General features: G+C 34.2%; 1 long non-coding RNA gene across 1 annotated transcript in view; it reads left to right on the forward strand.

The window, feature by feature from the left end:
- Window positions 1-26460, forward strand: part of LOC308071020 — a 78797-nt gene that overhangs the window by 48361 nt on the left and 3976 nt on the right. Inside the window, exon 2 of the long non-coding RNA XR_013930968.1 lies at window positions 1-26460. This exon is cut by the window's left edge and continues 47240 nt beyond it; it is cut by the window's right edge and continues 3976 nt beyond it. This is a non-coding gene — a long non-coding RNA (uncharacterized lncRNA).

Genomic DNA, 26460 nt, shown 5'->3' on the forward strand with positions numbered 1-26460 from the left:
TAAAATGGAAAGTAACAAATTCCTTTTCCCTCTCCCTCCCTGTCATCACCAAAGAATCCATGTCCCACTTGGATTCACCTGATTATGCAGGAAGCACCTCAGCACATCACATCTTGAAAAGGTGGACTAGTTTGTGGCCAGCAAGGCTTAATCAAATATGAGCAAATGCATTGGAAAAAGATGCTGGATGCTGCTATAATTAAAACTTCATTAGTCCCAAATGGTCACTTAATTTTTAATTTGCAAAAGAATATCATCCCCCATCTGTGGTCTACATTTTGACTAATACGAAATTTTTTAGCGTGAGCCATATGTCTCTAGCAAATATTCATGTTCAGAGAGAAGGAAAAAATAATGCACGTTCACGGTGAAAAACAATCCAAAAATGACATTTTTAAAGTATCTGACTCCTTTCCACAATTTCAGACAGATTTCCACCAGTTACTCTCACCCATATATTCTCTGTGCAGAAGAAATTCACAATTAAATTATAGTGATAAAGTATCAGGACAGTGTTAGCAAACTACCTCATCAGACCAAGAGCTACCTCATCACAAAGATGAACCAAGTACCAGAGCCACCCTAGTGACAATAATGCTCTGATACTCAAAAGGGAAACCGTTTGTAACTTACATAGTGAAGCAGAAGGAAAACCAGAAGCAGTATCATTCTTTCTGCTTATAAAAAGGAAAAGACCTAATCAGTCATCCTCTTAAGAAACGTGTCTGTGCAACTAGTCACATCAGCCTTTTCTATGCAAAAAAGTTTTTAATTACCCAGTTCTTAATAGTCTCAACCATTTATTCTTTTTAACTAAGTAAAACATAGCTAGCTTGCTGAATTCCCATCCTTCATGCTTGCTAGACAAAACTGATGGTCCCACATCTTTGGAAAAGATATTTCAGAAGAATTTAGGATTTCCAATAATGTCCCTGGGTTGTAAAACTCTCTCTAGGTCTAAATTAAGTTTTATTTATTTGAAATGCAATACAGCTTATAGTGGAAACTTTCTGTATTTTCTATCAATCAGGTGCCATCCATTTTAAAAAGAGAAAAAAAAATACCTATTTAACATATCAAAATAATGCTCTTACAAGATAAATAGCTCAGAGACAATTCCCCTGCAATGTATGTTTATAAAAAATCAGCAGGAGCCATTTATGGTCTCATAATCAACTGAAAGAACACTTGGTCAGAATGTGAAACGTTGTAACATTAACTCATTGTGATTACAAAGCTTCTGTTATCCCCTTTACAGGTGTCAAATCACTGTAATGTTACAATTTTTGTTAGTAGCTGGTAACAACTAAATCTATTTAGATGATAATTGTTTCTTAGATGCATTTGGGGAGGCGGCGGGGGGGGGGGGGGGGGGGGGGGGGCAGAGTGCGGCAAGGGTTGGGTGATGTGGGAGTCATGTTTTTACACATTACCAAATGATAAAGCAAAAAAATACAAAAAATTGTCTTACTTTTCCTGACCTACACAATTTTGTGACAAGGCAAATAAACAATTCCATATAGATAGACATCCACGCCACTAAGTGATGGAAAGGAACAGGGCTTTGAAATCTCGATGTTTATTTTTTCACTAGAGCTTTTGCTTTCAGAATAATTACCTATGCACAAACTCTAGATGGCAACATTGCACTTACTGTATTACTAAAACAAAATGTCACACTAAGTCCCTACATATCCACTTTATCAACATTTTATGTGCCACAGATCTATAGCCTCTTATTATAAGTGTAATGAAGCAGAAGTTATTGAAGCATTTTATTGATTGCTCAGATCACAAGTTTACTGTCATACTGAATTGGCACCTTACTTGCTGAAGCAAACTGCTGACACCTTTTTAAAAAAGTGACAACTACATCTATTTCATGACCAGAAATCCATTTTCATCTCTATCAAGACAAGAATGCAATTTTCACTTCATTTAACTGATGTTAGGCCTGCTCAAGGCATGACACTTAGGAAAAGACACAAGTTTAAGGTTCTTAAAATACTTCTGGTAACTAGAATGCAGCTCAGTTGTGGGAAAAATTTCAACCATCACTCAAATCTATAAACAATACAACATTCTACGAATCACTTATCTGAACTATCAAGAGGGCAGTTTTCTCTTTCAATTTCAAAATTACTGAAACACTATTTTTATATTCTTTTAATAAGAAGCTATGCTGAAATACTACAGTTTTCATATAGTATCTTGCTCTACACAAAGTTCACTTTAACATGGAATTATTTCTTGAGTGGTCCCTACACAGGTCAAACAGACAAAAAAATCTATTTTTCTGTGACCTATAAAGAAGGAAATAAAGATACTTAACACCTCTTCAACAGTGTGAGTCAATGTCATATAAAATTAGAAAAGCAGAAGTTGCAAGGAAGAGGAAACAAATATTTAACTCTAAAAAAGGGGGAGAGTTACTGAACAGAGGATGTGATATTCAAGTTATTTTAAGAATATACTTTCAAAAATCATAAAACCACACATACAAGATTGGTTTGAACTGGAAATCAAGATATGAATTTTGGTGAATTTCTTCTTTTTCTTCAAATAATATGTAATAATTATTATGCCAACTTTACCACGATATAATCTAATTTTCTGAAAGCACTTTATAAAGAGGGTCAGTATTCTTTGGTATATTTTTCTGACAAGTCTATGAACTAGGATGGATATAAAAATTATAGGAAAAATGTATTGATTAAAAAAATACTTGATAAAAGTGTATTCTTTTGTTAGTTTCTGCCAGCCAACCCCCCTGCAAAGTGATTACACCTAACAGCTAGTTTGTATTTTATTTGTAAGGGGGGGGAAACACAAAAGAGTCATTAAAAATCTTACTACACAATGTAATTACTGAAATCTGTGAAAACAAATTTAATAGTAATGATATGTTTCTTATAAAGAAAAGTTATGGAGAAAAGCTTTTGTTTGTGCATCACAGATGTATTCAACCTCCAGTACTTGAGTCAGCAGTGTCAAGAGAACAGAAGAAAGTAGAAGAAATACAGACTTTCTTTTTAATTTGTCCTGGTATTTGCAATATTTCAATTTTTTAAAAGTCAGTAGTATTTTTATGGATCTGCAAAGTGAAATGAGGAAAACCTTATGAATTACGATGTTTATTGATGTAGCTTAGAATAATAACAGCAAAGCTGTTGGCTATACAGTTTTGAAATTGTACATTTGAGCTTGTGTTCCCATAGCCAAAATGGCAAATAGTAGAATCAGTCAATAATTTTATTCTCTTTTGTTTTCTTGAGGGTATTTTGCATACTAGCTCCATTACTTAAATGTAATGTAATTTGCTGTGGTTCAAATGATTAATTACTATTACTGCAAGTTCTGGTAGATCAAGCTAATGAACATTCAGCACAATTTCCTGGCTCTTCTGATCCCAGCTCAGCACCCTCATCCCCACATATAACACACTTCCAGTAAAAAAAAAGCACAAAGAACAGAACCCTAGGACTGGCTATGTATGTTAACTATTACATTAAAATTTTGCTGAAGCCTTGTAAGTAACACACGCTCAAAAACATTTAAATATACTTAAAGCAACTTGCAATTCTCAAATATTTATACACATATATTTTCCATAATGAATCTTTACTGTGGCTATGACGAGATATTCTTCTATCTACCTGTTCACGTACATTGTATATTATGTAGTAAAGGACAGATCAACAGCTTGACTAAAATGTAATCCTAAATGAAGAAAATGTTTAAAGATCATTAATATCATTTTAAAAGGTATTTGAGTCTTCTCTTTTGGCCTCTGTTTAGCTGTGCTAGGCCTGTGAATGACAGCTTCCCTGCTTGAAGCACACAGAAAGCACAGCCTTCCTCATTCACTGTCAGTACTATGGCCTTTTCACACGTTCCCTCCACAGCAGTGTTTGTCCCCAAACACTGGAACCCAGCACAATGGCATTCCTACTTCAACACCCCCACCAACAGCACCACTACATATGAAGAATGCTAATGAGGTGGACATCCCCCATCTCTGAAAGTGTTAACTATATCCCATACTATCAGATAGAATGTTATTTCTATTGTTATGTATTACATCTCACTTAAAAGCAATTCCATTTTGGTGATGCTTTTTTTTCTAAAAATATTTTTAATAGAAAATACAGTAGCCTGACAAAAAGATTAAAAATGCCTTACATGCATTCACCCAATTGCATACATTATGTATATAATTAACAGATTTTAACCTCCTGATATATTTGGGGTTCTCAGAAATTCCAACAGACACCAACACAGCATGTTTAAAATAGCAAGGCAAAAGGCTATAACATCTGAAATATTAATAGCAGAATAATCCTAACAGTACTGCTGCTTAAATTTTACTTTTTGTGTTAGAAAACTGTATTTTACAGTCCTAGAATTCTTGGCATTAAAATGTCAATATAAGCTTTTTCAAGATTTTGGTGAAGATTATAGCTCATTATACAAATATGTAATTGAAATTAGAAAGAGTTTAAAGGAAAAAATAGAAGGCTTTTGCAGTATACTGTTTATACATATTTTCTTCCTTTCTCCTTTAAATAAAGTGCAAACCACTTCCCAAAGTTCAAGTACCCTCTCAGTTTTACCTGTTTTACTTCACCTGTATTATTCTCAAGGAATACAATTTGAAGAATAATGATTATCCTCTTTAAAAGGATACAAAGACTACAGCAAAGAGATGGTAGTCTCTCAGTTTTCTTCCTCTAGGGCAAGAAGCAACAGAGTGATTATAAAGACAACTCTGTGCAACCAGTACACACTGTGGACCTGAAACTATGCATTTTTTTAATTCAATACATGCATTTTAAACTGAAGACCAGATGGATTTTATTATAGGTTATAATAGGTTATTATTATAGAATTACATGTATTAGCATATTATTAGTTATATGTGCTATTTGATTTCAATGGACAGACTATAGTGTCTTAGCAGAGTAATACTGATTCAAAGAATTTCTTTTTTTTTTTACTTCCATTCCCTATTTACTTAAATGAAAAGACAAAGTAAATACAAATAATTCAAATGTCAAAATAACACTGAGATAAATAGAAATCAAGAAAATATATTTAATGTTTTCAAGTAATGGCTAGATGTTATATTGGTATGAATACTGTATGCAGTCATCATAGCATTATGTTGTCAGGCCTTAGCACAACAGGACAAAGTGATAGTATTTTGATTGAATGTCCTGGTTCTTTATTAACATGCATCCTAATCTTACATCTATATCTTATCACAATATGTCTTTACAAAACCATCTTGGTTTAGTTGTTTAGAAAAAAAGGTCAACGTGAACAAAATGCAGTAAGATTATAGTAAGTATTGTTATACCTACAGTATAACATAACATGCAGTTATTATAATGATTTCATTTATGTTCGGTACTAACACACTTCAGTTGGGAAACGGTTGGAAAAATTAACAGAGAGACATTATAAGCTGAATTATATGTCATATCTTATCTTTGAAGTAATATAATTCAAAACAACACAAGCTTTCAGCACATTAACTGCACAAAACCCTTAACATCCTTGTGCTGTAAAATTTTCATTTAAGCACTTAAACCACTTTGAAATGTTTATTAAAATGTTTTAATCATAACTTTTTTGTAGACAATTAACTGTCATAGCTGTACTGACGTTTATCCTCATAAACTGGACTCTTAAAAGTTAAAAATGTCCAATGTGGTTATACTGAACATACGTCTATATGCAAAGCTTTCATTATAAAGAATCATTTGTCTTCAGAAGAGATTTCAAATCTACTAAAATTATTATATTTTTCTTGTCATTTACAATTTCCGACTGAACACTGCTGGATAATCACCAGAGGACTGATTAACATAAGTTAATTTACTGAAAATGTCTTTATATGTTCTTTACAGAGAAGAGCAAAATGTAGTCAATAAATGACTTGCATATGAATTTTTATTTAGAAACTCCATTGTCTGTTTTGTTCTACTAATTACCATTATACTTGCTAAATACTTGTATGCATTTTACATATTTTTTTCTAAAAGAGTAAATATTGTACGTGAAGGCACTGGAAAGTAACAGATTTCATTTCTGTAGGTTTTGTGACAGGCAGCATTGTCTTAAAAGTGAAGTATTATCCACAAAAATTCGAAAGATATTTCTCACTTTTTAATATATCACTGTACTGGAAACAAGCTTTCCTTTTTCTCTTTTCTGCTTGTTTGTCTCTCTCACATGCTCTCGTGTTGTTTTTGGTTTTGTTTGATTTCTTCTTGCTGACCACTATTAGCTCTAGACAGGAACAGCCTCTTCCAAAGTCAATTCTCATTCCTCTTTATGGATCTGACAGCAGGAGGTGCTGTATAAACAGTGTGACTGACACTTTGCTTGCACCTCTCCTCCCCCTTCCTACATACGCTGGGAGCTTATCTATCTGATGCAGTCTTCTTAACTCTGGGGCCTGAGACCATTCTTAAATGGGAGGTTCCGAGCTGGTTAATTTCTATGTAATATTTTTCCTGGAAAATCTGTATGCCTACTATTTTTATAAAGTACTCCACTAATCCTTAAAGATATATACATTCTTACACATATAAATGAACTTAAGTAACTATGCTGAACAAGATTGGTGTTTTCTTACTTAGATTTCCTAAACTAAAACATCCAATTAATAAAAAATAAATCATCTGATTGCTCCCAAACTATCAAACAATATGTTCAGTACCTGTTTTCTACTATTTTTTCAAAGTAAAATGCATGTCTGGTATATTTACATAATGGCACATGTATAGTAATTAAAATATTGAGGTTTTAAATCATTATACATTCATCTAGTTTTTCATAATGCAACACCAGTTATACTTGTGTTTTATTTATTTATTTTAAAAATGTTTCAACTAAATAATTATTTAAATTAGTTTTATGGGAAGATCTATGAGAGCATTAAAAACTGCATGTGCAGAAGAAGCAATGAAAAATGAGTGCTTTAGAGAATTTCCACGTAAGGAACATCACAGCTAGGCACAGTATGCAGCAAGAAAAGATGAGACATATGACATCCCACACCAAAAGAGAGACACAATTAACTCCTTTATTGTTCGCGTTGCAATTATAGGAGAATAATTTCATTCTCCTAACAGGCACTGCAGCTTATGCAATACATGTCACACTTCTTTATGACACAGTGCGAGGCATTGGTTTTATACAATTAGTACATTCGAAAATGAAAACAAAAAAGCAGACTTTTAAAGAGTGGGACAACTCACCTGTTTGCAACAGTTTGCAGACTTTAATCGCTGGTGCCGGGCCAATAGAACTCCTTGGATATAAATCTTTGCTCCTGAGAGGCTGAAACATTCTCTCTTAAAGACCCAAACAGGTCCACACAAAGGTGTGACGGAATTTTGCAGGCATCTGTCAAGATGAGGAGCTATGCAAAGAAAAGAAGAAAAAGGAAAAAAAAGAAAATGCATTCTTTTGACTCAACTGAAATATGCAGCCTCTAACACAGCCTCAGCATCAGAACTAACTCTTAATATCTATTATTTATATCTGACCTGGGTTAAGTCTTGGAAAAGCAACTCCTGCATTTCTAGTGGCCACCATGAAGGACGTATTTATATTGAGACACCCCCCATGAAAGACTCATAAGCTTCGTGAGCACACCTGAATAGTTCTGAAGTGTGCCTAACTAGCTGCACGGAGTGTCATGGTGTGCACTGATTGCCTTATCTTCTCATTTATCACAGATGAGTTGGAACCAACCTTGCTGAAATCTACTTGCATTGTCCTGATAAAATTGCAAGATCCATGTTGTTTCTGTATACAGTTTCCTGTTGAGGAGCTGACATATACCTACCATGCTATAAATGGTAACATTCTTAAAATATAATCAACACTCATAAGCCATTTTATTATACCCTTCTCATTTCCACTACTCAAAAAACAACTTGTAACAAAGAAAAATGTGCAGTGTAGCTGTTTAGTAATGAGGAAGGTCAAATGAAAACATAGAAAAAATTGATTCATGGCGATGGTCTCAACAAGATCTTTTTCTGGCTGTTCTTGGATTTCACGTCACTGTAAAGGTTGGAAGCATTGTCTCAAAGAGACCTGATGTCAATATATGTGACAAATAAGAAATGATTATTTTGCCTTCAGGCAATACTGAGATGCACGTGCTTAGCAGATATTTTTGTGTAAAGCATACATGGGCCTTTCTTATATGGCAAAATAAAATAGCATTAAGTACCATTTCAGGCTTTTACCTGGCAATGGGGAAGGGAAGAAAAACACCAAGATCTGTTTTTACTAGTAATGAACAAGAAAATACAAAAAAAAACCACAAACCCCTCCTGTATAAAGCACACTTGCTAACAATGCACATAAAACTATATACAAAATTTTCCCACCTATATCAATCTATTGATTCATATCATATAAAGATTCATATTTACCATATCGATATAAATGGTGGATTTCCTAGGTACATAAATACTATAGGTTTTGCCAGAGAAAGTCCCAGTGGATGAACTACACTTTACATATTTATTCTATTAAGAATAGGAGACAAACGTTCCATTTGGACACGGCAAATATTTAGCCTCAATAGCTGTTCACTCAGCTGTGAAAACTAACAGTCAGAACTAACACCTTAGTTAAGAAACTTGCATATGTGAGGTTTTTTATAACTGGAGACTTTTGGACAAATACAGAAGGAACATACCATACAGTTACATCCATTTTCAGAGATAAATAGGTAAACATGCAACAGACTATACATTGCCTCTGCTAAAGTCAGTGTATGTTATGAATGATTTAAGCACATGGTTAAGCAAAACCACGTGTGGGTTTTTTTGTGAAAGGCCTTACTTTTTAAAAAATCATGTTAAAATCCAGGTCTTCTGACTTGCACAATTTCATGATATAATCTTATTTAACCATTAATTCTATGCATTCTCACATAAGCAGTCCTGAGAGCTTCCATATAGTATGCTTACTTTTCCAGCAGATATCCTTGCAGCTACTTTCATCCTGCATACTTACCAGGATGCATACTTATGCCTTTTCTGAATTAGTGGCAAAGCCATTAAAATTTAGTTACTTAAAACCCAACGTTTATTAAAAACTTAAACCCCAGAGTTCCAATGTTGCTGTGATATTTACAAGACTGTACAATCTCAGTTCAGCAAAATACACAAATACAAGAACAAATAAAAGCACTGAGAAAGTTCTGGTTCAATCTAAACAATTACCTACATGGTTAACAAAACCCATTCGAGTAATCTCTTCAATGAAAACCTATCACATGATTCTTCCAAAGTAATTCAGAATTGTCTCTAAGTCACACATGTACTTTCTTTGTTACAGAAGCAGAAAATGGTATGCAGAAGCTTGTGTAAATGACAAATGGGAAGAAAGAGAAGCAATGTAAGAAGACGTAGAAAGATACAAACATGGGTTCAGTGCTCTGCAGGGACTTAAAAGAAAATGAGCTGCAACCCTCTCCATACTTAAATTTATGATAACAATCCCATTTATCTAAAGGAGACCAGACTTCAAAAAATAAGGCTGAGGGGTATTCACTGAACAAGGTTAATATGCATATTAACCTACTCTTACTGATGATCCTAAAAAGTAATCCTGCAAAACTTTTTTCAAAATCTGCCATCAAAGTAAACACTCCAAACCAGAAGTCATACTACATAGTTTTTAAACCCCAGTTTGTCAGGATATGGCCATGCAACTGAACATAAGCAAAACTTATTTCAAGGTGACCATCAGTGAATTAATACTTTTCCAGACTATTCTAATAATGCACTTACTCCTTAACACTGGAGTCAGACATAAAATTAAGATTAGGTAAAGTAATGAATGAGGTCTGATCAGGAACACCGGCAGGATTTACTTCACGACTGAATTTACTTCAGAACTACGCGAGCGGCATCAGAATTAAATCTCTTTCATGTTATGTGGTTATGAGGAGTGGTTACAGTCACACTTAGTTCAAAGAAAATAAAAGGATGAAAATCTGATCCCAGTGAAGTCTCTGGAAGTTTTACAAATAACTTAAGCAAGTAAGGTTTTTACTGAGCTAGTTATCGTAAGAAAATGATTACAAACAAAACGAAGATAAACCCAAGTAGTGCTGCTTTGCTGAGTGAGCAAGCAGACTGAAACACAGCTGTGAGAAAACGTGTGTATACTGGAAGTGGATGTTACATTTGAACACTAATTATAATACTACTGATTATTTTAGCACAAATAATTTTAACACCAGTACAATGTGGCCATGCTGATTCACCTCCCTGAAGGTAGTGAGGTGACCTCACCTTCAGGACCAGCGAGGGGACAGATCCAGGACCTGCTGGGGTAGCTCAGAAGTGAAAAGATTCAAAGTGTCACCTCTTTCAGACATGCTTAACACCCAAATTAGACACACTAGGTATCAGACCCAGATAATTTTGTATAAGTAATACTAATTTCCATAAACATCAGCTGATTCTATCAATAACAGTATTTGCTTCATTCCACACTGAACCTTTTTGTTTTCAGATTTATAGTCTTAAACAGCTTGTATTCTTTCTTTTTTCCCCCATTCTTTTGGCCTCCTTTTTAAAATGCCAGAAACCAATGTTATTTAAGTTATTAAGCATTCACCGAAGTACAAACCCATGTATCCCTAGAAAAGAAAAGGAATAAAGGCAGAACAGCAAGGCAGTAAATTCAAAAGAGTATACTTTTACTGAAATACTCCATAAGTGTATTGCTTTGGGCATACATTTGGTGATCCCAGAAGATATCCTTTGCACTTTCGATAAAAAATTCACAGTTACTCAAAAATGGTCCCTAGTTTAGGAATGGTTATGTTCTCATTTGGAACTGATGTAGGTATGCAAGAATAATTTTTACTGAACAGCTAGCTACTTCCAGACTTCTGTCCATTTTGGTGAGTTAACTAAAACAAAGAAGGTATTATCCTAAACTAATACCCTTTTGAAAACTAAGAGTACCAGTAATGACTCCATAAAATAACTCCCAGCTCCACTAGACTGCTTTGATAATACAGCTTGATACAGACCACAGTCTATAAAGCAAGGTGAAAGAATCTATAGGCAAAATTTCCCAAAAATCTACAAGTCCATCAAGTGCTGCATCATCCATTTAACATTATAGCTGTTCAAGCATTACGAAAATTGAACTATGAAGCAGGACTGTCAAGGTCAATAACAGTGTGCTGACCACAGAAAGACTAACCCTTGGAAAGAAAGTGCATGAGCTAACTGGTAAGGTTTAGGAACAACTCACGATGTATGTCTCTCAGGAGGTTAGAGATTTTTCTGTGAGAGGGAATTCCTGAAGGGAACTGATGACAAACGTCCTTGATCAGAAAATGAAATAAATTTTAAAGGAAGGAAACTTCCCTTCAAGGGAAGCTGAGCAAAGGAAAGTAGTCAGAAGTTACAGAAAATATTTTAAATTATAGACAAAATCCCTTTTCTTTATAATTTCTATGCAGAAATTAAACACTGCATTAGAAGCCATCTGCATTTTTTCTTTTGTAATTGAATGATTTTTCTTACTGCAGCAGTCTTAGATGCTAGATAAAAGAGAGTATCCAAGGATCTTTGCTTCTCAGCTAAGATGAACAGTATAAATATACCTTTATTGCTTCTATTCTCCCCCTCATTGATTTTTTGACTTCATATCACATGACAAACATTGAATTTCCTTGAAGAAAATAATTGTTTTACAGTGTAATTTTACACTCCCCTGAAGAACAGAGATGAGAATTTTTTCCTAAAACAAAAACCAGAGATTTTAAATTGATGGAGATAATGGCACGAAGCCACTGTGGCAAACAGGAGAGCAAAATCTGCTTTTCTTTGTCTTGCCTTTAAACTTGCTGAAAATGATAAGAGTGCAGTGTTGATCAAATGGAGTGACAGAAAGCATGAAATCCAAAGCCCAGTAGGATATCCACAAAAAGTAAGCAGAACATTTGTAAAGGAATGGGAAAATCACCCACCAGCAATTTGCAATCATCACAAGAAGACTGCAAAAAAGTAAAAACAAATCCCCCCAAATCCAGTTTGTTAACTTTCTTCTTGCTTAAACTCATGACATTATTGGAGCATAAACATTAGTATTATGCTGAGTTCTTTTCTACGTCAATTTCTCTTACCAAATAACCTGCAAAACAGTAAAAGTATTTTTTTCTTAATAAATAACAGTATCAGAAAACCAGGAAAGAAATCATTGACATTTTTTCTTCTATGGGGAAAAAAAAACTTTTCAATATGATCAAAATACTGGAAATTCTTTCTACACTTCCTCAGGATGCTTTTCCTGAAGTACTTTCAATATACACTGTACACTGTATATATATTACACAGAGGGCATGATACTGTCCTAGCATACACTGTACTTCACTGTTTCTTATTTTCAGTGAACACCACACAGCTCTTTGTCCAGGGCAACTGGCATGTTCTACCCAAAACTCTGTTTTATATATGGAAACTGAATGATGGAAAACATGCATTTTCCTGTGTTGTTTGAATTATGTCAGTGTGTTTTTACTCAAACAAAAACTAATCTAACAGCTGCTGTGTACTTTTGTTTACATGCTATATGTCAAATCGTATTGTCCCCAAGGTACTTATGAGAGATGCTTTAGCAGTCATTTTCTTAAATACTGATGCCTATCCGAATTTGGATTTTTCCACCATTGAACAGAATGACAAGCACACGATTGCTGTACTTAAAGCAATCTTTCACAGCTGCTTTGCTTTTTCAGTGATTCCATTAAATTGACGGCATATGCCTGTGGGGTCTACAATGTTACAATACTGCTGAACAAGATGTTGAATGTACAATACAAATTTGTACAACACAACTTGGCTTTATTGTGGGAACCATTTCCTAGGACAACCTTCCACTTATTTTTAACCTGAAAAAAATTTAATTTAAAAACTTATCTACCTCTATGACCTTTACTGAACACCTGGTTATATTAATTGTTTAGAAGTGCAAAGTCTTAACACTTAGTGGTTAGTAGGCATGAAAACCTATGAAGTCTCCTCAGTTCCTAAAATGAGCATGAGTCATGTCTTTTCTTGAACTGAACGAAGTAGCTGTGCATTAAATATGCTGGCACATCTTCTGCTTGAGCAAGTGGACCGAAATGGTGTGAATTGTTAATGCCTTGCTGCTTTGGTTCACGGCTTGTGATTGATCATTTGTAACTATATCTACTCCTTGTTCCATGAAATCAAGTATGGAGTAATGGGTTCATCAGATTTTTGGGTTAAATTGAGAGTGAAGAGGTACTGTGTGTGGAAATAAGAGTTGCCATGTTCGGGGCTGGCCTTGTAACAGCATGGAATCTAAAGGCGATATTCAAAACCACTTCACTCATCATACGCTTACTGATTCTGAATAGGGTCCATTTGCAGGGGACATTTGGTAGTTTTCCAATACACTTTATGCCTCTTTCTCCACTTCTACCACCCTGCACATCTTTTTTTTTTTTTTTTTTTTTTTTTTACTAGAATAGCTTATAACAGGTCAGCATAGAAAATTAATAGATTTAAATAACTTGCTATGTAAAAGTAAAAATAGCCTTGGACTGGAATGGCTGTTCTCCTACTAATTAATGACACTTCCTAAATATTAAGTCATTTGCATAACTCAAGCTATAAAGAACTCAGCAAAGTTCTACTCAGTATCCAGAATTATAATCCCATATTTTGTAGAAAACTATTTTTCCAGGCAGAAAGAAAGAATTACAATAGCCTTAATTTTACTCCTCAGTCCATTCATGTGCAGGAATTTTTTCCAGGCATACATATTTCCAGACAGTACAACACGGCTTGTGGCTTTGCAAACAGCAGTGTGTGGGACCACAGCAAACACAAGCCAACAGCAACTAGAAGTGACAACTTGTGATGGCCTGCAGGAGAGTAATCACATTACAGTAGCTCCACAGAACAAGAAAAGTAATGTTTGTCAGGATCAAACTTGCTGCAATGCTCACAATGTTCTCTTTGTGCAATCGAAGCCTCACTATACTTACTGCACTACATCATCTCCTCTAGTTAAATGTCACCAATTCAAAATCAACCATACCAACTTGGTTTTGTTGTTTTAAAACAATTTATGCAAGTTATTTAATTACATGTGAATGCTTAACTTGGAATGAAGGAATCATTCTAGTCACATGAAACCTACAACCAGGTTTTCCATCTGCTCTTGTGCTGAAGTTCAGAGACAAAATTAGAATCTGGACAAATTTAAGACTGCAAGATAAATACAGAGTAATAATTTACTGTTGCTCCTCATTTAGGAGTAAAGGATGAAATAGAAGGGAATTAAATGTAAGAAAAGTGGAAAGGAGTGTACTGCATCTATACACCTGTGTATATTTGTGATCATTATAACCATATTAAAGCAAAAAGAGAGATACAGCAGTTTAGTTCCATTTCATCCAATCTAGGTGCCATAAGATTTTTAATCTCTCTTCATTGTTTGATATTTATCCTGATGAATGTCAGCATAGTGCAAGTCTACAGCAATCTAGTTGACACACAAGTTTGGTTATTAAGAGTTTTTGGGAAGCTTCAATCCATGCAATATTGGAGAAATAGTTTCAGAACTAATTTTGAAAGTTCTCTATCCTTTTCCCTCTTTTCTCCTCCTGTCTTTGTGCTAGCACTAAAGAAACCTTGCTGAGGTCAAGTTTCTACATTTAAGTATTTAATCAGGGTGCTTTTTAACTAGTCAGACTCATGATGGCTTTGTTGGTTTATAATTGTTGCTGGAAAGCTTTCCGCACTCACACAAGGAGCTGTGCCACCATTTGGAAGATGTTTATCAAGCCTGTGGAAGTCTTTTATAAAACTCAATAATTTTTGTGGGTATTTCCTTTTTTAAATTGTGACTAACTTGCAGATGCTCATCTCTATTCTCAAAACGTTCAGTGCTGAAGCAGTTAAACCTGTCCAGATGAAATTGCAGATGAAATGAAAGGCCAAGACCTTCTCAGCCACAGTATATTTAGAATTCTTCAAAATAGTTCATTCTGATGCATAACTGCAGCCCACCTGGTAAGTTCACAGGATCACAGAATGGTTGAGGTTGGAAGGGGTGTCTAGAGTTTGTCTAGTCTGGTTTTCTGCTCAAAGAAGGGCCAAGGTAGAGCAGATTGATCAGGGTTTTATCCAGCGGTACTGTCACCTCTGGGAAAACTGTTCAGTGCTTAACCACCTTCACAGTAAACTTTTCTGTCTTACGGTTAAGTGGAACTTCCTGCACTTCAATTTGTGCCCACTGCTTCTTAAATACTACTAAGAAGAATCAGAATCCATCTTTTTTACTCCCCCTGCCCCAGCCTATACTGGTGGACTGGATTATAGCTCTTCAGCCACAGGATTTAGCATTTCCCTTTGTTGAACTTTATATGATTCCTGTCTGCCTATTTATACATTCTTCCTCCAGCAGTTCTTCCAATGAGCAAAAGTTCTTTAAGACTTATTAGGAGAAGAAAAGGAATACATATTGCCTAATTCAATAACCACATAACTTATGCAGAAGGTAGAGAAAGGTCCTGCAGAATACAAGGGTTAATCTTCATAACTATGATCTCATAGATATGAGCTTTATTCAGGCAAAAGGCTCACACCTAATGGACTACAGCTGAAAAAATTACTACCTATGGATATATTCAGATTTCATAGCAAGCAACTCTAGATATTACTCTAAAAAACGATTACTTAAAAACCAAAGGTGCTGTTCTCCATTCAATGAGATGTACATACTGCCAAAGAGAAGAAGGAAAAATTGATCTCATGTCATTTTTTTGCACTCTTCATTTACCAAGTAAAGATGCTTTATAATGGAACCTAATGCTCTTTACATGCTCTGATGGTTCCAACCCATGGTGTCAGCAGGTACACATTTGCCAGACCAATTCAAACATCTTTTTTTCTTTTCCCTGCTCATACTATGCTTTCTACACTAACCAGAATAAGGTATGTACAAGGGGCTACATTCTGTATGTCAGATAAATTCAATAGATTCAATTGTGCTTTCCAACAGAGTTTTAGAACTTCACACAGGTGAGTGGAACTGAGGACTGAGCAGTTAGTTTTGAGTATCGAATTTTCATGTAAATTGTATAATATTCTATTATTATATATAGTAAGTGCAATAATACATTGTACATGCAACGTATCAGTAGACATTTACTATAATAATATTCCATATATATAGCTTATACCATATTATATTACATTCTATTATATTGCATCACATATATTATTATAAATTACTCTGAATAGACCAATTAATTAATCTATTGGTGCCAATTTTTACTGGTCTGACAAATCAATGAATATACTTCCTTAAGAATATGCATAGACATATAAAAGGAGAAAAATACTGTGGAGCACACACTACCTGATAGTAGGCATAGAGCTAATTTTTATATCTATATGGTACAGTAATGATACACACATCACAGAGATGTGCTTCTATATTCAGAATTATGATCCTAACTAGGTTAAGAATAAATAAAAAAACTTCTCTAGCTATGGATTCAATGCCAGTTTCCTTTTCCTGGATCTGTCAGAGAAGATGTGTCTACTAAATTCCATATATGAGTATAGAAATGTTAAGCTAAGTCTGAAGTTAAATGTTAGGATGAGGTGCAGAAAAGAAATATCTGGGTTGATTCTTAGACAGGTAAAGTAATTGGCATCAAAGACACTTTTGTCACAGTATAGGATTTCACAATGAAGGCAGGGCTGAGTGTTTCATCATGACTGAGTTATATTTAAATGAATTGAAGGAAATATTTTAGTAGTAACTTATGCTTATATACAAATGCTTCAAGTGTGGTTGCAGAGTCTGTGATTAAAGAAAATGAGGCACACAAAGGCTTAATCTATATCTTATTATCCAATGTGCCACTGAAGTCATCAGTCCCATAATTGAAAATGCCACCAAAGAGATAAATAGTTCCATCACATTGAGTAGGAAGGCTCTGAATATATCGCTGGGTTCTTTTTTCAACAGTGCTGACAGGGTGTAAGTCCAGTTTCTCCTCAGACAGTTTTGGGCAATATTTAGCTGAGGCTATCATGCTCTTCTTATTATAACTATTTTCATAAGCATTCTTTATATTTTCTTAATAATTAAGAATAGTTTTAATATATTTTTCATCTGAAAGTAGCTTTGAAATTTTTTGAAATAAATAAATATATAAAACAATAAATAATTTTTTTAATTTTACTTTGAAAAAGTAAACTTTGAAATAATGAGGAAATGCTCATAATGAAGAGAGCTTTCTCTCTTCCTGAAATGTGGCCAGGGGATGCTATCTGGCTTGCAGGGAGAGTCAAAAACCCCTGGAAACTGTACTCCTAGCTGGGATGAAATCTGATTTTCTTCTTTGAAAGTGGTTAGGACTAAAAGAGAAATAAGCAAACTACTTACATAAACATTTGCTGAGGCACACAACTCAAAGAATTTCAGAGTCCTTTTAATGATTTACAAATGCTACATCTTCCTTGTACACTTCTCCCATGATAGGAAGATTACTTACAGATACAGGAACTTCTATAAGCTGGAAGCTCTTGAGCTCATTTATTGAAAACCTTGTACTAAAAATCCTTAGTCTGAATAATAAAGTGATATATTCAGAAATAAGGAAAAAATGTCATAGGGATATATACTTAAATGCCTAATTTATAGTACAAAGATATAGCTATTTGTTAGAAAACAAAGAAATATTTTTTAGCCTTCTAAAACAGAGTTGAAATGGTGTCTTATTTAAAGACCATATACAAGGATAGAAGAGATAAACTATGTGTGTTTATCCCATTGAAGCTGTAAGAAAAAGCTCTGAGACGAAAGAAGTACCTACAGAGAAAAAGACATGCAATCACTGAGAAAAGGATAAAAAATTATGCAAATATTAAAATGCTAGTATTACATAAAACAATAGCTTTATTCATAAGCTTATTTATTATTTGCCATTTTTAGATCAACTTAAGGGCACAAACATAAAAAAAAAATATTTAAAAAGTAAGTCCAGATTCACTTTTCAGTTCTAAGACCACAATGTAGTAAACAGAAAGTCTGTCCTACAAATGTTACTTACCATTTATGATATGCCGATTTGTTCCCCACGTATGTTGTATCAGTATCTCACTGGAGAAGTAAGATTCATCCTCAGTGTACAATCATCTGAAAACTTTAAAAAAAGAAAGATGTTACTGCAAATAATTAAGACCTAGTTCTTTAGCAAATATATTAAGAAAAACCAAAAAGCCCCACCACAGTATGAATATGCTCTAAGAAGCTACAAAGTAATTATTTACCACTTAAAGAACAAATGCCTTTGCATTGTATTCTACACCCCACATAAAATGCAGAATGTACAGCTGCTGAACCTCTCATTTCCAGTACTGACTATACACATTGCAAGAACAGTATTCTATATATGCAAATCTATTAGAAATGCAAGGAATCAAATATTTAAAGTTATTCTTGGATAAAAAGTAATTTCAGGTATAACAAAATGTTATGTGTTTTTTGCCAACTGAAACAGTATGAAATGAAGAAGAAAAATTCAGATGCTTGTGAAAAGTGAATCTGCTTCTATAAGATGCTGTGCACATACATGTAACAGGAAGCTCTACTTCAGACTTTCTAGACAGAGTAAGATATAGAGAGAAAACTGTTATCAATTCTAATCAGTTTAGCCACAGAAAAGCATGAATATGCTGTGCAAAATATTTTAATGTGTATTCATAGAACATAGATGGCCATGGTAGAAAAAAAAATATAATGTAGTAATGCCTTAAAAGTTAGTCAGTGACTTCAGCAAAAGACTTCTAAGTGGTGGAAAGTATATGGCCTACTAGTGCACATTTGAGTTACACTGGGTGCTGCAGAAAAGAAAGATGGGCTTGATATTCCTTACTACACTTTTATGCTAATAGCATATTTTGACTGGAGCATGCATGCTTTGAATGCTTTGAACAAAAAGATATGCTAAACTAGAAATGTCACAATTGCTTTATTTAACCTGATTCCCATTATACATACAACTACGTGGTTTTGGATTACTTTAAATGTTTATTTCCAAATAACTTCTCATTCTGCTGACAAAGATAGAAACTCTTCTTTAGAAACACTTAGAACAAGATGCCACAAACAAAATAATATTTTAGCTTGTTGTATACTATCAAATAGGGGATATCACAAGCCAATTTTTGTGCCCACAGTCAAATTCTAAATTATACTTATTGTCCATGTCCACATTGTTCTATTTTTTCCTAGTCATGCATTACAGCTGTTGTTTTAGAGAGAATCCTCCCACTATTAGGATTTTATGCTGAACCAGGTTTTCAGATTGAATAACATAAAGTCATACATCTCAGTCAATTTAAAACCTGTATCTCTTGATAGCATCCTTTTAAATAGTATTTTCTTGCTACACATACTTCAAAATTCTTATTGAATATTTAGCTTACCTTTCTCCAGTTTGTACAGAAATCATAATACTTGAGAATATATACAATAGCTGTTTTTATATTGTGCAATGCTATTCAGTGAATGCAAAATTTATGAAAGAGGTGAATCATCACTATAGGAGTTGTGTGATTAAAGCAGAAACTGTCACTAAAATGATGCTAGTGAAATTACCTGTCATTCTTTGGAAGAAAGTCTAAGATAGATAGCACACAAGTTACTTTTTGATGACAGAAATGGCAATACTTTGACCAGGACAAATTCATTGTTTATGGAACTGTTGAAAAGAAAAGGCAAGAGGAAAACACTAATGACATTATTCACCCATCATGCCTATTTCAGGTCAGCCAGGTGAATATCCTAAGCTGTCTTTTTCAAGGCACTTTTAGAGAAAATAGACAAAAAGTATGAATAAAAATTTTATGAGTCTTGTAAATTTTAAGAGGAATGTGTCCCATTTTAGAAATCCTACCTTCAACTGCAATAGCACATGTTCAAGTGTGAAAAACATATCTCCTACCTCAACAGAATCCACTTTCCACAACTGACATTGCACACCGAAATTACAAGTGATGCTGCCTCTCCAAAGAAACATAATTTAAAATAAGGCAAAGAAAATGCACCATCAATAAAGACTTGTGTTTCGTTGGTTGGTTGTTTTTTGGTTTTTGTTTTCTCCAGTTTCAAATGAAATTACAGTAGCTTCAATGCTGTTCTAACATGCACAAACATGGAACTCTTTTGAAGGTGTTGCATACTGCTTAGGATTGCTAAAATACAACATATTCCCCTCCACTTGCCCATTTTTAAAATATTTAGGCCCAAATGCCGTGTTTCTGATCCAGTACTAACCTAACTCAGAACATTTTTCCTGGCAAGTTAGAAGACAGGAAAATATGCAAATATTTTACAATTTCTTTCAATGGGGTCAAGGCCCTCTGACAGCTGTAGTTTCTAATTCTTTACAACCACAGGTTCCTTAGCTTTCTAGGCAGCTGCCTAACTGAAAATACCCATCTGAAATAATTTGGAACAACTAGGTTCCAGTCTAATCTAAACCAAACAGAATGTGGATCTGTACTCAGATCTCTCCAACAAAATTCTAGTCTTAGATCTCTGTGTTAAAAAATGTTTGGAAAGATCTTAGCTCAGTAAGACTATTGTAGACATTTTCTAAATTTTGGCAGGACAAAAAAACTTCCAACTAGCTCAAATATAAAACAAATAGGGGAAAAAAAAATCAATATTTATCTTGTCCCTTAGTTCAAATCTTATAAATATACTTATCATTCCTTCCACTTTTAATTGCATAAGGATAGGCATTTTCAGAATGAAAAAAAATATTTTCCTTCAATGAATTACGAATCCTATTTGATATACATGACTATATTGATTGCTGTATGGGAGATGTTCAGTTCTTCCATCAGAAGCCTGTACAGTCACTAAATGGAGATAGGAGGAAGTCTGTGAAGATTGTACAGTCTGGTAAATCTGCCCTTTTTGAGAACTGTAACAGAGACTGCAATTGTTCAGTGTGTCTTTTTGTCATTTGTTCAGTGGTACAGATCTAGCATAACCAAAGTGAGAATGTTATCACTTTTGTCAGGGTTTCAGAACAAAGAGAATCAAACACCCTCCAGCTGCACTTCAGACCTTCCTGCCAAGATACCACCAGTATATGGTGAATTCACATCACTCTGCATAGCTGGTCCACTTTTTCACAGATAAGTAAAAGTCTGAAAAGAAATAGTTACTGACTACAGAGAAAGAAACAGACTTTTCACACAGTAGCCACAATCTGCTGAGCATTTGGCTTATTATACATAGAAAAAAAAACACATTTAAATTGTTTTTTTAAAGCATGCTAAGTGAATGACGCTCCAAAGGGAAGGAATAATCTCCCATTCAAATAAAAAAAACATTATTTCTATTCAAGAAAAAGGAAAATGTTCTGCTTCTGATATATTCTTTGTGATTTGACTACACCATAACTGGGGTTGTCCCAGATGAGGGCAGCGTGCTAGGAAATCACCAACATATGCACCATATGTATCATATGCTGCCTTTATTCTTCCACCTCTCTATAGACATCCACTCACAGACAGGATATTGGACTAGATGAAAGTCCAATCTGACACAGCATTGCAATTTTTACAGTAATTTGTTTGTGGTTTTGATTTATAAGCAAAAAATATGTTTCCTTTTTAAATCACTAGACTGGAAGAAATACCATTTTGAAGATTTTAAAATATTTTTTATTTGATACTTACTGTTGCATTAACACCTGAGACACTGATCTCCAATCTATTTTAAATGTGTTGACCTTTATACACTCACCTCTCAGTGGAGGATCAGATACTTGTATAAAATGCCAACAGGAATTGCCTACAAACATGCAACTTTTCGTTCGGCCTTGGTTCTCCTTCCCCTGCATCAAGCTGTACACACATGCTAGAATTTTCCCAACATTTCCAAACTCCCATGTGATCTTTTCTTTTGTGCTCGCAAAAGTATTTGGGTGGGTGTGCAGTGGATCAGATTCCAGAAACCATTCCAGATTAAAATTGCCAATTATTTACTGGTTTATTTTTGGCACGTCATCTTCCCTTTGTGGTTCACTGAACGATGGAGCAAAACCCTTGTGCTGTCCAGAGAGCTGCAGAAGTCCTGCAACAACAGGGCACAAGTGGTGGAGCCTTCTTTTAGCAACAGTGCTGGAATACATTGACTTGAAATGTACTCAAAACTATGGCCTCAGTCACTTTTTGGACACCCTTTGCAAGCAGTCCACAACTTCATGGATATCAGTTTAATAATTAATGTTCTAGGTCAAGAAATCCCCATGGAAAAAAACAAAACCAAAGATTTATTAATACTGTATCCAATTATTGAATTTGTGTGATGTTAAAAATTATTGCTGAACTTTTTTGCTCCAATGTACATACAAGTTTGATCTGTGTGTTTTGATTATCCTCCTGATGTTGAAAGTATCATGAATGTTCTAGTTAGATGATCGGTTCTAAGACCATTTATTGCAGAATTGTTATTATTCACATTTACATCCAGTTTCTAGATATATATTAGCACCAATGCAATAACAAAATTAGTTCTACAAAATATGGTCTGATATCTATCACAGGCGACACTAGAAAACTGACAGACATATGACCTTTTGTTAACTGAGCCAGGTATACTTTTCCTGGGTATTAATTTAGTGGATGAAAATTATAATTACAATAGAATAGAATTTTTTCAGTTGCTAGAGACCTACAATGATCATATTGTCCTACAGATGCTTAAAAAAAATGGATTTCACAACTCAGAAAGGGCTGAGCGTTAATATTCCAGGCATTCAAAATTCCTTACATGTAGTGGAAATCTTTGCAAAATATTCCATGTTGTGAATCAGCCCTAGGTTTGAAAATAATTTAAAGATTATTTTTAGTAAAACACTTCAAATATATCACAGACCAATAATAGAAATGAGGTGATTTAAAGCGTATATGCCATACTTGTTCTGGGACAACTACATATACCCTTCTAGAACTGAAACAGCATATCAATTCTTCTAAAATCTACTGAATTTTCAAGAAAGTATTAAAATGCCTTACACAGGAATAAAGGTTCTAGTATCTAGTGCAAATTTAAAATATTTTGTTATATGGTTATAGTGTCATATCTTTTAAGACAAACATTAAAACTACTGCATATTTATAATATTTAACCTAATCAAAATTGAATGTATTTTCAGACATATGTAACATATATAAGCCATGCCTCAGATAATCTTAGAAATAATGTTCCTTAGTAATAAATCCTCAGATAATGTACTGTTAGGTAGCACACAAAAAAGTAGGACAAGAATTAGGCACATGATCAGAAGCAAGGTGGCTACTAGGCAAAAACAAGCAGATTAAAGTGCGGGGGGTATTTCAGTAAAGAGTGAGCACAGAATCAAAATTCCCCTTATCTAACATGAACATACATATAATCCCTGTATATATAATAAGGCTTTGTAATTTAAGGAAATTTTTGGCTGTTTTTATTAAAATAATAATCTATAGTTATATGAAAGCAATAAAACTGCAGTAACAATGAATGTACTTTGAAGAGGCATTCATTCAAACATGATAATAAACAAATGTTACCTTTTCAATTTTATTTTGTTGTGATGCAATAGGCTCCTAGTTTTCCTGCCTTGTGCAGTTCTTAAACACCAAAATTTTATGAGAGGTGTCCTCAGTAAATTTCTACATGCAGTTGGAAATGACATGCTTGGTTTTCTTTTGCTTGACATCATTATGAAGAACCAGGCCATTCACTGTCCAAGATACTTTCTTCATTAATGACAGATGGTCTGGAAGAAAAAAGAAAAAAAAGTCAAGTCAATATTTGGCTTCAAAATTAAAAACGGACATATCATGCTCCCCTTTCCCTATTACCTTAAAAATACACTGGCCTGTCTCCACTTAGATGCTGGTATTTTCTGAAATACTACCACCAGCTTCCTACTAACCGTGACATAAGCTGTAGCAAGCTGTCTGCAGTGATAGCCTGCATAAATCATCATTCCTGAAGGGAACAGATGTTCAGGGTATGAAAGAGTAATACCACAATTTAGTCATAATTAAAATTCACCTTAGCATGCCTCTATCAGTGAGCAGAGAGGAACATTTCACTTCTCACCTACAAAAATGAAATGCCTCTCATTTCTTCTGCTTCAGGAAAATTAAGCCTGAATCTTTTGTACATTGTTTGAGTTCCACATATGACACTGTATCATATAAATGACATTTTTGTTTCACTTCAACTGTTAGTTTTCTTCTTTTTCCAAAAACCAGAAAATGACCTCTAAATGGTGTACTGTCTCTGCACAAAATGCACTTACAATTAAATCTTCAGAGGAGATTGTTGTAAATTGCATGCAGAAACATAATCAGTAGCTATCTAGGTATAGACCAAAACTGTGCCAATAAACATACTCATTGTACTGATAACAATTCAGTCTGAGCTGGATATATTTAAAAACTTAGGTGCTGAAGGCCTTTAAAAATTATTTAGTTATCTTAAATCACTAAAATCAATCAGAGTTAGAGGATTAACTCAGGAAAAATTTGATCTTTAGCCTTGTAGCTGCCATTAATGTTAATGGAATGTGTCTATACACATAATTTTGAAAATGTAAGCCTCATACTGCTATTATTACAGTTGGATTATGTTAAATGCATGACAGTTCTTTTGAAAAATTGGTTTCAATTCACAAATTTTATATCATGAGGCTACTTTATCATGAAATATAAAGCATGTGTTGTGTTCAAAAATGTCTCTAAACAGTAAACGGTAAATGGCTGAGCTTTTTGTAGCTATTTAAAGCTCTAAGACAAAAGATAATTTATCTTTTCAATAGCATTGATACTGGCAATCAATTTGAAAAAAACCTCTCATTAAACCATGGCTTAGTTTCCCACCTAAATATATTTAGTGTCTGTCAATCTATGGAACTTCACAGTGGATTCTAAAGTCCATGGATTAGATCCTCAGTGAAAGCAAATCAGCTAACTTTATCAAGTTCAGTACAGCTCAAGACTGAGAATGTGAATTTATAAATCTATTAATCTAGTATGGGTCATTTTGTAAACAAAGTTACTTCTCAACAAGTAAGTGAATTTCAAATTTACATTTGAAAAATTGTGATTTGTTTTCTTCTACAAGGATGCATCCACATTAGCATCGTCATTCAAAGACTGCAATTTTTAAGTGAGAAATTTATAGCTTCCACTTAATATACTCTGATTTGTATCACAGAGTATTTTCAAAGGATGCGAACTGATATCCTTTGGATGAAATTAAAGCAATGAATGCACTCCAGAGGTGTACCTAGAGCACTTCCATAAGTCAACTGCCCAGACTAGTGCTAGCCCAGAGAAAAATCTCTTAAAATGTGTAAACTGTGGACATTAAGTTCCTTTGTACTAACTGCTTCATCCCACAGATCTGTTTCTTTGGTGCTGTATAACTTGTTAACACAGATGTAGCTTCATTTTCCTGCTCCCTTCTCCAGAGGGCTTCCTGTTACTTCCAGGATTTATGAATTTTGCCTTATCTGTACTTTTTAAACAGCACAAATGTGTACGTGCAATTGTCAGGCCGGTATTTTGTGGTTGCTGTGAAAACCAATTGGCATGTGCACTTGGGATGAACTTGTTAGAAATCTGCTGCTAAAACTAAACATTTCCATTGCCACTTATCAGGTTCCAGTATCAAAAAACTTTGCTAACACCAGTTGTACTGAGCAGGCTCTTGGGCTCAAAATAGCCTTTCACATAGTATGTTTAAAACTAGAATGCAGGTAGGATACAGATAGGAGAACAGCACTAATTCTTACCTGCCACAGCTAAATAACAATGCTAGATTGGGAAATCCACAAGACTTCATTGAATGGCAACAATTCTGTGTGTTTCACAGTTCTTATTATTAAACAGTTGGGAAGGGTTTATTATTATTGATTTATTATTAATTTAGAAAGCATGAAAGTTTTACAAAATCCATTTTAGAAATGGGACCCCTGGAAAGTCATACAGAATCCCCTGTTTCCAAATAGCTTGGAATAATCTCCTCTCTAAAAGGACATGATCAAATATCAACCATTTATCCACACAGAAAAGTTACCTTTTACTTCATGAATCACAACAGTTTATGAAAACATTTTTCTTATGGACATTGTTTTTTATGTTAACAACTACTGTTTGTCTAAAAAGATTATTTTGGTTGACTGTGTAAGACAGCTTGTCCACTCAGCATATAGGATGGCCTGACTATCTCTTAGCCCCTCCATCAACAAATGTTCCAAGTCATATGAGACTGTAGTAATGAGGAACATGCATCCCGGAATTCATACGAACAGTATATCTTGAATCACAC

Source organism: Falco punctatus, assembly GCF_963210335.1.
Source record: "Falco punctatus genome assembly, chromosome: 10".
NCBI classification, from domain to species: Eukaryota; Metazoa; Chordata; class Aves; order Falconiformes; family Falconidae; genus Falco; species Falco punctatus.